Below are 14,144 nucleotides of genomic sequence, written 5' to 3'. Positions count from 1 at the left end.
ATTATTGATACTCATTTTTCAGTATCTGACAGTTATGTACACATCAGGGCTTATATACATGTTAAAAAAAAAAAAAAAAAAAAAAGCTTCTCATGCTTCAAGACCTTAAAGGTTCTGAAGTGTTGATTTTCAACTTTGCTTATTCATTTTGGCAAATTGATCTTCAAATGGTACTCATTACTGGTCTAGAAACTTTACATCTTCATAGGTTTTTGAGCCTCATTTTTCAGTGGAATCTTTCAGGAAGATTTAAAGAAGAAGGAATGTTAATTTAATTCACATATGTTATGTAACCATATATACATTCTACAATGCAAACTACAGAAATGCAACTGTTTCCCTAAAGAGATATATAAGCAATGTAAAATTCGTTGACTTTAAGTACATTTCACCTTAAAAAAAAAAAAAAAAAAAAAAAAAAAAAGATGATTTCGTACTTTTCTCTTGAGGAACTGCAGTTCACAGATGAATTCTGTATGAATCTTAATTGGCCTAAGACGGTGTACTAAAATCATTGACAATGAGGAGTATAATGAAGGAACCAAAACAGACTAGTAATATTTTCTTCAGTTGTGGCTTGGATTTGTTTGTGGCTTGCAGAAAAACAAGAGACAAATATTCTGACCTTTCTACTTCATAAAGTTTTAGCTTTCTGATTCTGTTTCATTCTGTTTTACTCCATAATTCTGTTTTTCCTCTTTCTGTATGCACACAAACCAAAGCTCACCAAATGCAATCTTCCATAAAGTGACAGCTGTTTGTTTAAATTATCCTAGCCTCATTGTATTTCCATCTTCCTCTGACAGACATATGTTCAGTTGGTGCATTAGAAATAGATGCACATATTGTTTGCCATTCTGTAGTAACTGGAGACTGGACAATACCAGTTGCTCAGTTGTATTACATTTGAGATCTATTTTTCAAGTGTTGTTCTTATTTTATATTTTAATAAACTTAGTGGCACATGTTTGAGTAAACATTTTGACTATTTTGTATTATGAGATATGATTGATTGCTCATGATAATCCTAGGGAGATATCAACAGAATGTGTAGCATCAAGTATGTAACAGGTTAAAACTGGAAAGAGGTTGTTACAAGTACAGTCTGCAGGATATGTGAAGGTAGAATCATTTGTCTCCATTTGGAATTTAAACATGTGGATTTAATGTAGAAAGAGATAGAAAGTCCATCATCTTTCTCACTATGTTGAAAAACATTTACAGGACTACACCATCTTAAAGGGTTCATTTTGCAGAACAGGTTTGAAAATACGTCTTTGTTTTTTCCTGGAGGGTAGGAAAGCGGGTATACTTGAAAGACATGCAGTGAATATGCAAACTATTTCTACCCATGGAAAAGAAACAGGAAGTCTTTCTTCCACCAGGCATAAGGACTGATGTTGAGAAAGAAAATTTACAACTGTTCAAAGTAAGGTGCACAGTTAATCCTTGGTACCTAGCCACTGCTCTGAGTAATCCTTCTTGATCAGCTCCCCAAAGGGCTGTGTTCATGGTCCTAACTGTCTTTAATTCTTATGAATGGAGGTTCATACTTAATATAACTTGGAATTTACGCTTATAACCCAGAAATGTGAAAACACAATGGAATATATATTTTTTTTGTTTAAATCTTCATCCAACTCACTATTTTATTCTTTCAATTTATCTTTTACAGTCGTTTCTATAATTCTGATTATAAGAACAAATAATGAACATTGAAAAGATGCATATAGCAATATGAAGGGAAGCTTCTTGTATTTCTCATTATCTGATCTTTATTTTGGAATATTTCCACATTGCTAAGGCTTTTGAGGCCTGTGGTATCATGTTTCATAAAAAGTCTCTACTTACTAAATATTTCGTGGTGGTTGCTACAATTTCTTTAGATGAGGAATTTTCTAGTTATCATGGCTTGTTGCTATCAGAAATAAACTGTTATACTCTCAGTGATTTATTACTGCCAGTTCTAAAACTGAATGTCAATGTGATATAAAGTACTTCTTCCCTGGGTATAAAAAATATTTGAACAATAATCCACCAGTCGTAACATTTTACCAAGTAAACATTATTAAAAATTGCTCTCTATTTCTATTTCAGCAGCGTAACATTAAAATAGACATAAGTCATTCTGAAAAATTAATGCTGTTGTAATTCTTCAATGACTTTGCATGTGTGTACCTTGTTTTTATGTGAATGGTCTGGGCCAAATTCATAAAGTAAAAGATATTAAAAAAAACAACTGGAGTAGAACTTTATAATAAAACATCACTCTTGTTTATGTGGGCTACCAAGAAACACTTGGTGGGGCAAGGGAGAGCAAAGTACTTTTCCAAATTGTACCTTTATTTTTTATGTATCATTTGGTAGGAGAGGAGAATACAGACATAATAATGTCCATTAAATATCCCTTGAGTCAAATATCCCCCCCTTTTTTTTTTTATTTTTTTTAATATCAGTTGTTATTAAACAAATACCCAGATTTTAAAAATAAATACCTGACAATGCAGGCAACAATAATGCTCATTAGTTGTAATATTAATAAGAATTAATATATATAAATACACTTGTGGGTTTTTCCTCAGGTATTTCAGAGGCAAATACTAACGAAATGTCATTAAGTAAATCCCAGATGAACAACATACAACAAAGTTAAGACACTGTACTTCGGTAAAGCTAAACTAATTTGGTGAAGTTAAGACACTTTGTATTTTGGTAAAATGTTCTTCATACTCTTTCCTTCTCCTATTTCCTTCTCCTAGGCTTGCTATTAGTCTTTTGGTCTAATTTTGCATTGTTCCATTTGTAGTAGCAGCAGAATTTCATCAACTTCAAAGTTTACCTGTGCACAAATGTGTAGGACTTTTTTTTTCTTATTAATTAGTAAAAAAAGAGCAGTACTGAATGCTTTCTGCTTTTGCATTGCATTTCTTAGCAAGAAAATGAAGTTTGATTAGTGTTGTAAGGTACGGGAATACAACGGCAATATAATGAGGACAGCATGCTCAGTACACGTGCTTCATTGCTCTAAACTGAGATAACTAAAGAACAATACAGTAAAGAAAGAGCCTTCTCAATATTGTGAGAAAGCTTACTACAAAGGAAGGAAAATAAAGAGAACAAGATTAATCTGGTGTAGATTTTTCCCTTATAAAGGATTTGAACTGAGCAACAACAACAAAAAATCCAGTTATGAAAGCTAAATTTGAAAATAACTCTTCTGTACTCAGAATGCCATAGACAACTCATTTAAATACTTTACTCCTTTTTATAACCAAAACCAACCACTGAAGGTGAGTGTTAGAATATCAGGTGGTTGTTTTCCTCATTTCAAGAGTTTGTGCTGGGGGAAAAATTGCTACAAACCAGCATCTCCAAATCAGCAAGTAACTTATCTATATAATTTATCTATTCCTTCTACCCTCTAATATACTCTCCCAGCTCCTCCCCAATGTGCTTTTCATTATCATTTTCTGTTCAGGGTTAGAAATAGATTACTTGGCATAAAAGATGATATAAGATAACTGGCAATCTTCTATAAGAGATAGTAAGATGGTGGTGTTTTATTTTGATTTTTTTTTTTGAAAATATACTTTCTTAAATATTTTAAAATTTATTAGAAGAAACTTCAATCTTTGGTAGTGTTGGGCATTGAAAAGCATGAAAAACTTTAAGGAAATACAATAGCCTGTTGAATTTATTGGAGAAACTCTGTGGAAACGGTGATAGTCAATGTTTTTTCTAGTATCTACTAAATTATATCTGAAAAATACATATGGATGATCAGATTCATAACATTACTGCAATATACTAGCTTCTCTAGTATGTTTTTACCTTGATCATGCTTTGGAAATGCTATCAAAGATCTATACTAATCATTCATCAATCCAGAGGCAGTCATTCGTTAGTAACAGTATTTCCTTCATCGTTTGCAACTGAAAGAAAACAACAACAAAATGCTCACAAACAATTAGATTTATTTTTGTTTGTTTGTTTGTTTGTTTTTTCCTACTTTTGGCCTAAAATCTTTTTCATTGCTTTCTGGAGAGAGTCTGTGAATTATACAAAAGAAAAGCTAGAAGGAAGTGGAATAAGTAGTTCTGGGAAGTTTGCCCAATAACATCAGTGCTCAGCAGTTTCTCCTTTTGCTTTATAGCTTCCAATAAGAAAATACCTTGTCTGAACAGGGAAATGAATTCTGTGTATACCTGTCATTTTCTCTGATTTGCCTTATACTCAGTTCTCTTGAATATTTATTGATTCCTACATTACCAGTTTGAGATCCTTTCATGTCTATTATGTATACCTTCTACAATCTGATTTCCAAAAATCAATATAGTCTAACTAAATAGATGTTTCTACTTTCTGCTTACAAAACAAAAACATCAGGGTTATTGTGTAAAACGAGAAAGATACAGAAAAAGTTTAATGTGTGCATGCTTTCTTGCAACTTATTTTGAGAGTAAGTTACTAAATTAGCTGTATAAATACAATACTGTAAAGTTGTCAGCGTACTCTTTTTAATCGGAAGTTTAGCTTTCATGGTTAAAATGTGTACAGTTATTTTTATGTTTTTGTAGGGAAAAAAAAAAAAAAAAAGAATGCCAACATTCTCAAAATGCTTCCACAATGAAAAGTTTTGCATTTTACTTGGCATTTTTAGTGTGTTATGAAATAAAACAAATCAGTCATTTAAAATTAAATTATTTTTCTCTAAATTTCCACATTTACTCATATATGGAGCCCTGAGGGAGCTAGTTTGGATTCAGTTCTCTCATTCTTTTAACCTTGAATAATAGAAGGAAAAAATAAACTTACCAAACCTGTTGATGACAATGGCCTGGAAGGGTCTGCAAATAATTTGTAGGACAAGGTTACAATTTAAATTAACCTTCATAAATTGAAGAAATGATACGAATCACAGAGATAACATTCAATAAATAGAAGTGCAAAGTACCACATTGGGCAAGGAGAAATGAAAAGCACAAATACAACATGAGGGAGTATTGAGAAGGCAATGCTAAGCATTGGGAAGGATGTAGGAGTCAGTTGTAAACTCATAAACGTATGTCAAGAATGAATACTGTGTTCAGCTATATAGATGTATTAAAAGATATATTAGTCCAGAATCCTGTAAGTAGAGGTTTGAGTAATTGGGTTTATTTAGTATAGAAAACACAAGATAGAAGCAGGCTGATAAGTCTTCCAGGGTGTTAAAGTATTTTAATAAAAAGGGAGAATCAAGTACTCTTCATGACCTTCAAGGGTAGGATTAATTTACATTAACTGACATTTAGAATAGTGATTAGGAAAGTCCTTATACCTCAGAGAAGATGAGTGTTAGAATATGTTACTTAGAAAAGTTGTGGTTTTGCTGTCAGTACGTTTATAAGAATTGATGAGGTGTAATTATAAGATGGACAAATAACCTTTTGCATTCCTATCTATATCTCTTTTTGTAGTTTTGTTATCTTTACATTTTAGTCTAAAATTAAGTCCGGAATGTATTGTGTGACCCGGTTTCTATGCCCCTGTTTAGTTTTCAGCAGTTCTGTTTTAATATTTTCAAGTTTTGTTGATAATTTGATATAACTTTACTTATTTATGAAGTTTTCCAATCATGTATGCACTGTTCACTGTTAAAGCCCTAAATTCAAGGCTCAGCTCAGGAAAAAATAAAGGCCCATAATTGTCCCCCCCAAATATCCTTATTTTTTTGTTGTTCTATTTAATTACAGATAATTAAAATAAATTACATTAAAGAAACTACCACTCATTTGTGATGGGCACTTACTTGTACTCATTAATCAGAATGCTGCAGAGGAAAGTAACAAATCTAATCAAAAGAAAGCTGAATTCTAGTTTACTATAAAGTCATAAAATGCTAATAATAAATTTAACTGTGATATTATTGATACTCTGATTTGAACAGGAATACGTAAACAAAAAAAAATCAGGTAGGGAATTAAAGTTAGAAACAGCCTAGATTATAAATATTCTAAAGAAAAGTTGTATTATTCAATATACCAGTGTTTGTTTTTTTTTTCCAAATTGGAAACATTACCATGATTTCTGAAGACAAATTCCAAACCTCCCTGACCTTTTGTTTTTACAAAATATGCCTCCTGGATTGCAGTTGAAGCTTTTCACTGTTTTTCCATGTACTCAAAAAGCATCAAAGGTGTACATTAATTTGGTTAATACTGGCTTTGTGACACAGAACAACATTCTAGAATTTCAGAGGTCAAATAATGGATTTATCCATTCTCTGAATCCTTGCCAGGTCAGTTTGTGCATGGTCCCACTGTAGTCAAATCCCTTTCATGTACTGTTTTAACACAGATCTTCAGTCAAGGCTTCTGTGCCCATCAGAAACCACTTGGCAAATGTCAGTATAAGAGAGCTTTAGATTGGTGAAAGAAAGCTGTCTAGCCACAACAGTATATTCACTGATGTCCAGTTCAGTGTCTGCAGATCCTTTGCCTCATCTTGAAATGTAACTACAGAGATTACAGATCTGAATTTTACACAGAATGGCTGAGACTGGCAGGGACCTCTGGAAGGATCTGGATGGAATTATCTTGTCTAACCACCAAAGCGGTGGGTCAGCTGGAGCAGGCTGCTCAGGGGAGTGCAATCAGGTTTTAAATATGTAGGAAGTTACAGACTCCACAAGTTCTTTTGGCAGTCTGTTTTAGTGTTTGACTACTCCCAGGGTCAAAACAAACAAACAAACAAAGTCCTGTTTCTATTTGTGCCCATTGTTATCTTTTCCTCTCACTGCACACCACTGAGATTCTGGCTCTTATTTAATTCAGCTGTTGGTATTCATAGATATTGGTAAGACTCACTCCTTAATCACCTTTGTGTCTCTTTGCAGAACTTGCTCTAATATGCCCATGTCTCTTTTTACTGGCCAGGAAGCCCGGTACCGGACAAGGCACTGCGGATGTGTCTCACCAGTGCCAAGCAGAGAGGGTCACCTCTCTCAACTGGCTAGCAACTCTCTGCTTACCCCAGCCTGCTGGCTGCTTTGGCTGCAAGCGCTAACTGCTGACTCGTGGGCAGCTTGGTGTCTGCCAGGACTGCCACATTCTGCTCTGCAGCATTGTGTTCCAGCCAGTAAGCCCCAGCCCATGTCAATGAATGGGGTTATTCCTCCCCATTTGACACTCCCCTGCATTGAACTTCATGAGATTCCCATTTATTGGCTTCTCCAGCCTGTTGAGGCCTTTCTGAGTGGCCCCATATCCATCTGAGCTATCAACCTCACCTTCCAGTTTTGTTGTTTGTAAAGGAAAAAACAACAAAAATCACTGTGTACTTCCACCTTTTGTCTTCTGAAGGTAGCCATTTCATAATGGTTCCTTGATTTATGTAGAAAAACCTTTGCTTTCTCCAGGGTAGGGCATGGGCCCCCTCATAACCTGGGCTCGGGAGGGGAGAAACGAACAAAAGGGAAAGTTTTAATTTCTCTAAAGGTTACCGTGTAAATGGGCCTCTTAACTGGGAAATATTAGTAAGAGAACTTATCTTTTAAGAGACAAATCTGCATTTTGGTATGCATGAAGGTATCAGATTAAATGCATCTGGCTATGAGGCAAAAACTGAATTTTTGAGTATGCTTTAATGTGCCCTTAAAATACTGGAAACTCTGGGAAAATGGGATCAGTTAGCTTTTTTAAATGTTAAAAGGAAGAAAAAAACCCCTCATGAATACAGCGGTGGCTCCAAGAGCAAAGTTTTAAGAGACAATATTTAACTGGTGTGCCTTTTAATGTTGCTTTTTGCTGCAGGCTCAAACTTGTAGGAGTAAACAGATTCTCATTTTTGAAGTCGGTGGGCAAATTCCGTTCTTGTGCTTAAAGCAAGGAGTTATGAGATTACACGCAGAGATTTGTAACTCCAGGAAACTGATTTCAGCTTTTAACCACAGAATTTGTCAGATACTATGGTTGTGAGTACGAATCTTCAAGCACAGTTCTGGTATAAAACTGTATTGTATTAAGGTTGGTTGTTTGCTTCCTACCTTTTTTTTTTTTTTTTTTTTTTTTTTTTTTTTTTAAGGAAACGCTCATGAATGTAGCTTTTTGGAAGTCCCGAAAGTTATAATGAAGATTATTTTAAAGAGAGATTTTTTTTTTTCATAGGACTATTAATCAATACAGTGCAGTATGAAATGTGGAAATGATAATTATGAAGGTAATTTTAATTTAATTTAGTGCTATCTTCAGACTCCTATCTGTTTAATTTCTTAGTGACAGATTATATATGGAGGTAATACTAGCCAGTATTTTGTATACAGCTAAATACCGGTTATGAAGAAAAGAATCACTAATGTGTGTTACGGTGTAGAGCTCTTATATATATAAGTAAAATTTCAAGTTTAACTAATGTTTTAGTTTTATGATCTTGTCATTTCTTTGTTTTCAATTAGTAGTTTTGGAGTTCCTTCTAGGACACAGCCTGTGCTATACAGACATATATATACATACACACATATTCTGTACATGCTCATGTGCACACTTTCTTCTTTCAGTGCTCTTTACTCCAGAAGCTCCAGCTTTTTGTACATATTTTGACGTTTGCAAGGCAAAATGATTCAGAGTTAGTACACTCAGTAGCGGAAGGCTGACAATTTCCCTGAAGCATGGACACCACCTTTCTAAAAAAGCACACAACAGTCACCCAGAAAGTTATGAACAAACAAATTATTTTATCATCTGTGATACTGATGTATTTCTAAGATACTGACAGTGTTTTGTTACTTATTTAAGCATATCTCTTTTATGAGTTTGTACATATTACAGATGCTTACACCTGAATGAGTGTTCTCTCTGTTATTATTGCTCTTATAATTAATTAATTAATTAATTAATTAATTTTAGCTCCATAAGTCTAATAGCCAAGTAGATTTAGTCTAAAACCAAGTAGATTTTCTTTTCTACTCCTGATACTCTGACACTCTCAGACTTCTTTTTAAGCTGAGGCTGCTGAGCAGCTTGTAGCATGCGTGTTGTTTATCTGGGCAGGCTGTAATCATTTAATTCGTATTCCTTATGACCTTCTCAGGGTCATTTGGACAAAGATAGCAGTTCTGAACTGAAAACAACTTGCCTCAGGAATGGATGTGTTCCCAGATTTTCTAACCTCCCTCCCCCCCTTGACCCCAGTAGCAATGAGCTTTCTTTTGTTTTTTGCTGAGTAAACTTATTCCAAACATGACAGTGTGGTGTGTTAATGATATCATTCAGGTATATATTCACAAGGGCTCTGGAACCGTTACAGCAAACCCAGCAGTTTCTCAGGGCCACTCGATGCAGTATCACACCATAACAAGTTTAGTTTTCAGATATTAACAACAACAAAAAGATCCATGTTAGGAAAACAAAATAGCTTGTATTCACTCTCAAGCAGACAGTGTCTCATGATAGTGTAGCCAGTCTTCCATCATCTTCTTATCTTCTGTCTGGCTCATATAGATTTTTAAAATTAGCTGTCTTCTGTTTCCTTTTATTATCAAGTTATGCTTTGCAGTTGCTTTATAAAACACAATGGTTCACCTCCATACATTTTTACTGGTTTTGCTTACTTTTGAGAATTCATCTGTAATTGTGATGCTTTCAAACCTAAAAGCCTTCCAATATTGAATCTAATCCTGAATAGGATCAAGAACAGAAAGTGGCAACAGAAAGAGGAACAGAAAGAAGCAAGGGGGAAGCACCATTTTTTCTAACCATGGCTTCATGTCCCAACAGCCATTTCAGATATGGCATAACTATTTTTTGTGTTTTCAAGAAACAGGTAAATGCTTCGTGCAGTGGGAGTAAACTAACGTACCAAGTAGCAATTGGCTGAGAACAAATCACAAAATTGATATTCTTCAATTGCAGCCAGTAGTAACTGCCAAACGTTTTGGGGAAGTAATGTTTTCTTGAGTATTATAACCCTTGTCTTAATGCACATGTAAATTAACTTTCACGCCTGCTTTTCTTTGTCCAGCAGTTCTCTTTTGTGTTCAGCAGACAGTCAGGATACAGGCAGTGGAGTTGGGCTTGAGTTGTATACTTTTCCATTAAATACACTGTCAGTCAGCATGGTCTTGCTTGGGCGGGTGGGATGCCTTTTTTGGAGACTTAGAATGACATGAAATATGTGACTCTGCATAGTGTTCTGTATTATAAAAAGTGACACAGAAGTGCAGAGTGGTGTTGTGAGATGCTAATAGACCCCAAGATGTCCCTTTCTAGTATAGCTGTCTGGTCTGGTGCTTGGTAGTCGTAGAAAGCCTCCTATTCACACTGCAGAAAAGAAAATCTTGTCTATGCAATGTTTTATTGATGAAGAAATATGAGCTCCCCTTAAATTACCATACTGCTGTGTGTCTTAAACCCTGAAATGCAACAAATAGCATTTTAGTGGAGGAAAAAAAGAAAAAAAAAAAAACAAAACACTGAAGCTTTTGTAAGAATATAATCTTAATTCTCAATTGACAATTTTAAAAGGTCACTGTGTCAGAATAAATCTCCCTAGTTTGTAAGTGCAGTTACTAATTTGTATATGCCACATTTGTTCAATTTCAGTAAGTTCTTTTTCTACTTTTGCCTTCTTTCACATCCAAGCAAGTGTTGACAATCAAGAACAGTTGCACCCTACATGAGTCTTAAATTACATCACCTGCTAGTATTCTTTTCTGTACATATTCCGTACAGTTGGGTCCAATCTTACTCTGATATTAATGCAAACCTGCAATTTTGGAACATTATTCTTAGGTTTTAATCGCTAATACAATTATTGGTTATATTCCAGTTTACAAATAAACTGCATTTGTAATCAGTGATTTAAGAAACTACATACAATGTATATAACCTTACAAAGGTTTGACTCTATTAATAAAATGTGGGGAAAATAAGTATATTTGGTAATATTTATATTGCAACAAGAACAAATCATGCTATGTGAATACTTCCCACAACTACCTTTGAGTGTGTTCTGAATCAACTCAAAGCACTTGGGGCTCTGTAGCAATTCCTACTGAAATGATAGGAAAACAGACTACTGGAGCAAAAATATTTACTTTTGTATACAACTCTGAAAATTTGTTTGAGACCTATAATGGAAATGGATTAAAAGGATTTAATTTGAGAAGAAAAATTTGGAAATTGGTGTGTTTTTTGTTTGTTTGTTTGTTTTTCCTTTTAGTCTTTTCTCGTCTATATAAAGCTTCTAATTTGTCAGTTCAGAGAAGATGAAATTATATTTATAACTGAACCATAGTTGCATGTGCCTGGCTTTAAAAAACATAATATTTCAAGTGATCTGAGACCCTAAAGAGTGAGAGTAGTGAACCATGGTTAATAAGACCTTTAAAATAAGGGCTATCAAATTAATACAATCCTGTTTGGCACATATTGGTTTGTATATTGAATGACATGCTTTGTAAATTAACTTATCCTTTACATTAATTGGCACTAATTACTGCAGATCTGTTTAATATAATGTGTTAATCTGTACATCAGTGACTAGAATTGGACATTAAATTCAGGATGCTGGTTACACATTTAATACAGAAAATGAGCTGATAAGGTAATTTGTAGTTTATATCAACACTAGGGTGAGAAAATATGAAAAAGGTTGGGTATTTATACCAGGTTAATTAGCTCATGTGTATGTGGGGGTAAAGGGGAATGTTCTTTATTTTGTTTGACTTGGAGGTGTTGTCAAATTTATTAGAATCGGGCTTTCCATTTCTGTTTTCTGTCTTTTTGAGGTTGACCTGCCTCACAAAGAACTATGAAATGTGGAAGTTTATACGTTTCATTTTAAGACCATAAATACAGATACTGCTTTTTTTTTTTTTTTTTCTTCTTTCATAAAAAGAACTATCTACTAGATTTTTTGTTGTTTAGATTTTCTTATTTATTTATTCTGAAAATAATTTGATATCTAGGATGATAACAACCTAAAGAAAAATAAACTTGATTTCATGACCATAAATTATTCAACTAGCTTTACCGTGGAAACATGCAAAATTGAAAAAACATGGTGTAAATGGTTATTTGACCTTTTCTGGTGTATCCAGAAAAGACTTTTTGAATTGGGATAGGTATGAATTTTGAATTGATATATTTATCAGGTCCTCAGTTATCTACATTTTTCATACTTTAAGAATACATACTTAAGACGTGCTTAAATTAAGAGCCATCTTATCTCACACGTAGTTAAAGTAGTACAGTCCTGCAAGCGTGAATACAGAACTGAATGCTTTGTTAGATGTATAGCTGTTACCTTATTCTAATGTACCCTCTAGTGAAGTTTGAGCGTAGTCAAAAATGTTGTTGGTCCAGAAATACATTAAAAATGATGAAATACATACATTCTGTAAAGAGCCATAGATGACTGTAGATATTGTATAATATTTATATTCAGTAGTCTTTTTCTCTCTGCTTCCTGTCCACCTCAAATGATTTGAGAGAAAAATGCATTTGAAACTCAATTTCTAGAGATATCTAACCTGATAGTGTCTGTAATGCAACTGTAAATTATGGCATACAATGTTCTGGAAATATTAAAATAACAGTTTGTATAATTACATTGTATGCCATACATTCTAATATCTAATGTTTCTACTTTCATCCAAATCTTCATAAAATAAGCTGTTAAACTTAACTGAGATAGGCAATAAAATAACTGTGATAAATTTACATTTACAGCACTGTAGGAAATATATTAAATCATGATCCTTAAACCTAGGGACAATCAATAAACATCAATGAAAAATCTGCATTTAAAATTTTAATGTGAAATCTTTATGGACTGCAAAGAAAAAATGTTTTTCTAACATTTCAATTCTGTTTTTAATCACTGAATCTGTGCTTTACTACATCATTAGAAATCACTGTCTAGACACGTTAGAAAAACAAAACCTGATGATACTTGTTTTAATTTTTGTATGTTCATGAAAATAATGCATTAGTGTTACTAAGTTAATATTTTTCATTAAGGTTTTGTTTTGCTTATATATCATCTCTGAAATAGCTAGGTAATTTTGTTGCATCTTGCATAATATCAGCATTTTTATACTGGGCAAGGGTAATATTACTTATCTGTTGATGCCATGTGAGTTCAGTACCCCTGAATGTCTGCAAGGATTTATTTTATGCCAATGAATTCTTGCTCTCTAAGATGTTTACAAATATGTACACACACACTTCAGTCTGTTAAGGTCAGCTGCCCTGTCTGTGTCCCCTTCCAGCTCTTTGTGCACCCCAACATGCTTGCCGGCAGGGCAGCATGAGAAGCAGAAAGCCCTTGATTTGGTGTAAGCACTGCTGTGAAACAACTAAATCATTGTTGTGTTATCAACACTGTTTTCATCACAAATCTGAAACATAGCACCATATGAGCTACTGTGAAGAAAATTAACTGTGTCCCATTCAAAACCAGCACAGTAAGTTATGTAGCTATTTAAGATATAGGAACCCCCCTTTTCTCTGTTTTTCTCTAAATGTCAAGAAAACCTTAACCTGAAATAATCAGAAATATACGAAGACATACTCAGCAAATAACTTTTTTGAAAGCAGTTTTCCTCCTAAATGAAGGCAGGAAAAAAAGCTATGAAGATTGTTTAGTATATTCTTAGTGAGATTTGTGGGCATGGTAATAAAAACTTTTAATGAATAATGAATGATTTGAAGGCCTGACCAGATTTGAAAGGATTTTTTTCCTGTATAAACGAACATTTCTATGGAAGGTTATAATTTACATTCTACTGAAAAGCTGAAAATATTTTTCTGGGCTATCACAGTTTATTGTGAAATGTGTTATTGAAAATCTCTTGAAGAAAGATGGGGAGATGTGTTAAAAGAAATGCAAAACCTTAAACAGGGTATCTAATCTGCTGATTTACTTTTAAAAATAATTTTAGTCGTGTACAAAGCTATTTTCTGGGTTGGACACAGTTTTCAGTGTAACTGTATAGAAATGATATATTAAACAATGGGAAAGCTTGTTTGGGCCATTTTGATAGAAAAATCAGCAAAGTGAATTGTCAACAATGGACAATGATTCGTAAGTCTTGTTTATTTTAAAAATTCATACTGATCACACATCAATGATCCTGAAGTTAATTTTATTTAGCTAGAACA

Source organism: Aythya ferina (assembly GCF_964211825.1).
Source record: "Aythya ferina genome assembly, chromosome: 13".
NCBI lineage: Eukaryota > Metazoa > Chordata > Aves > Anseriformes > Anatidae > Aythya > Aythya ferina.
Note: the sequence above shows the minus strand (reverse complement) of the source record.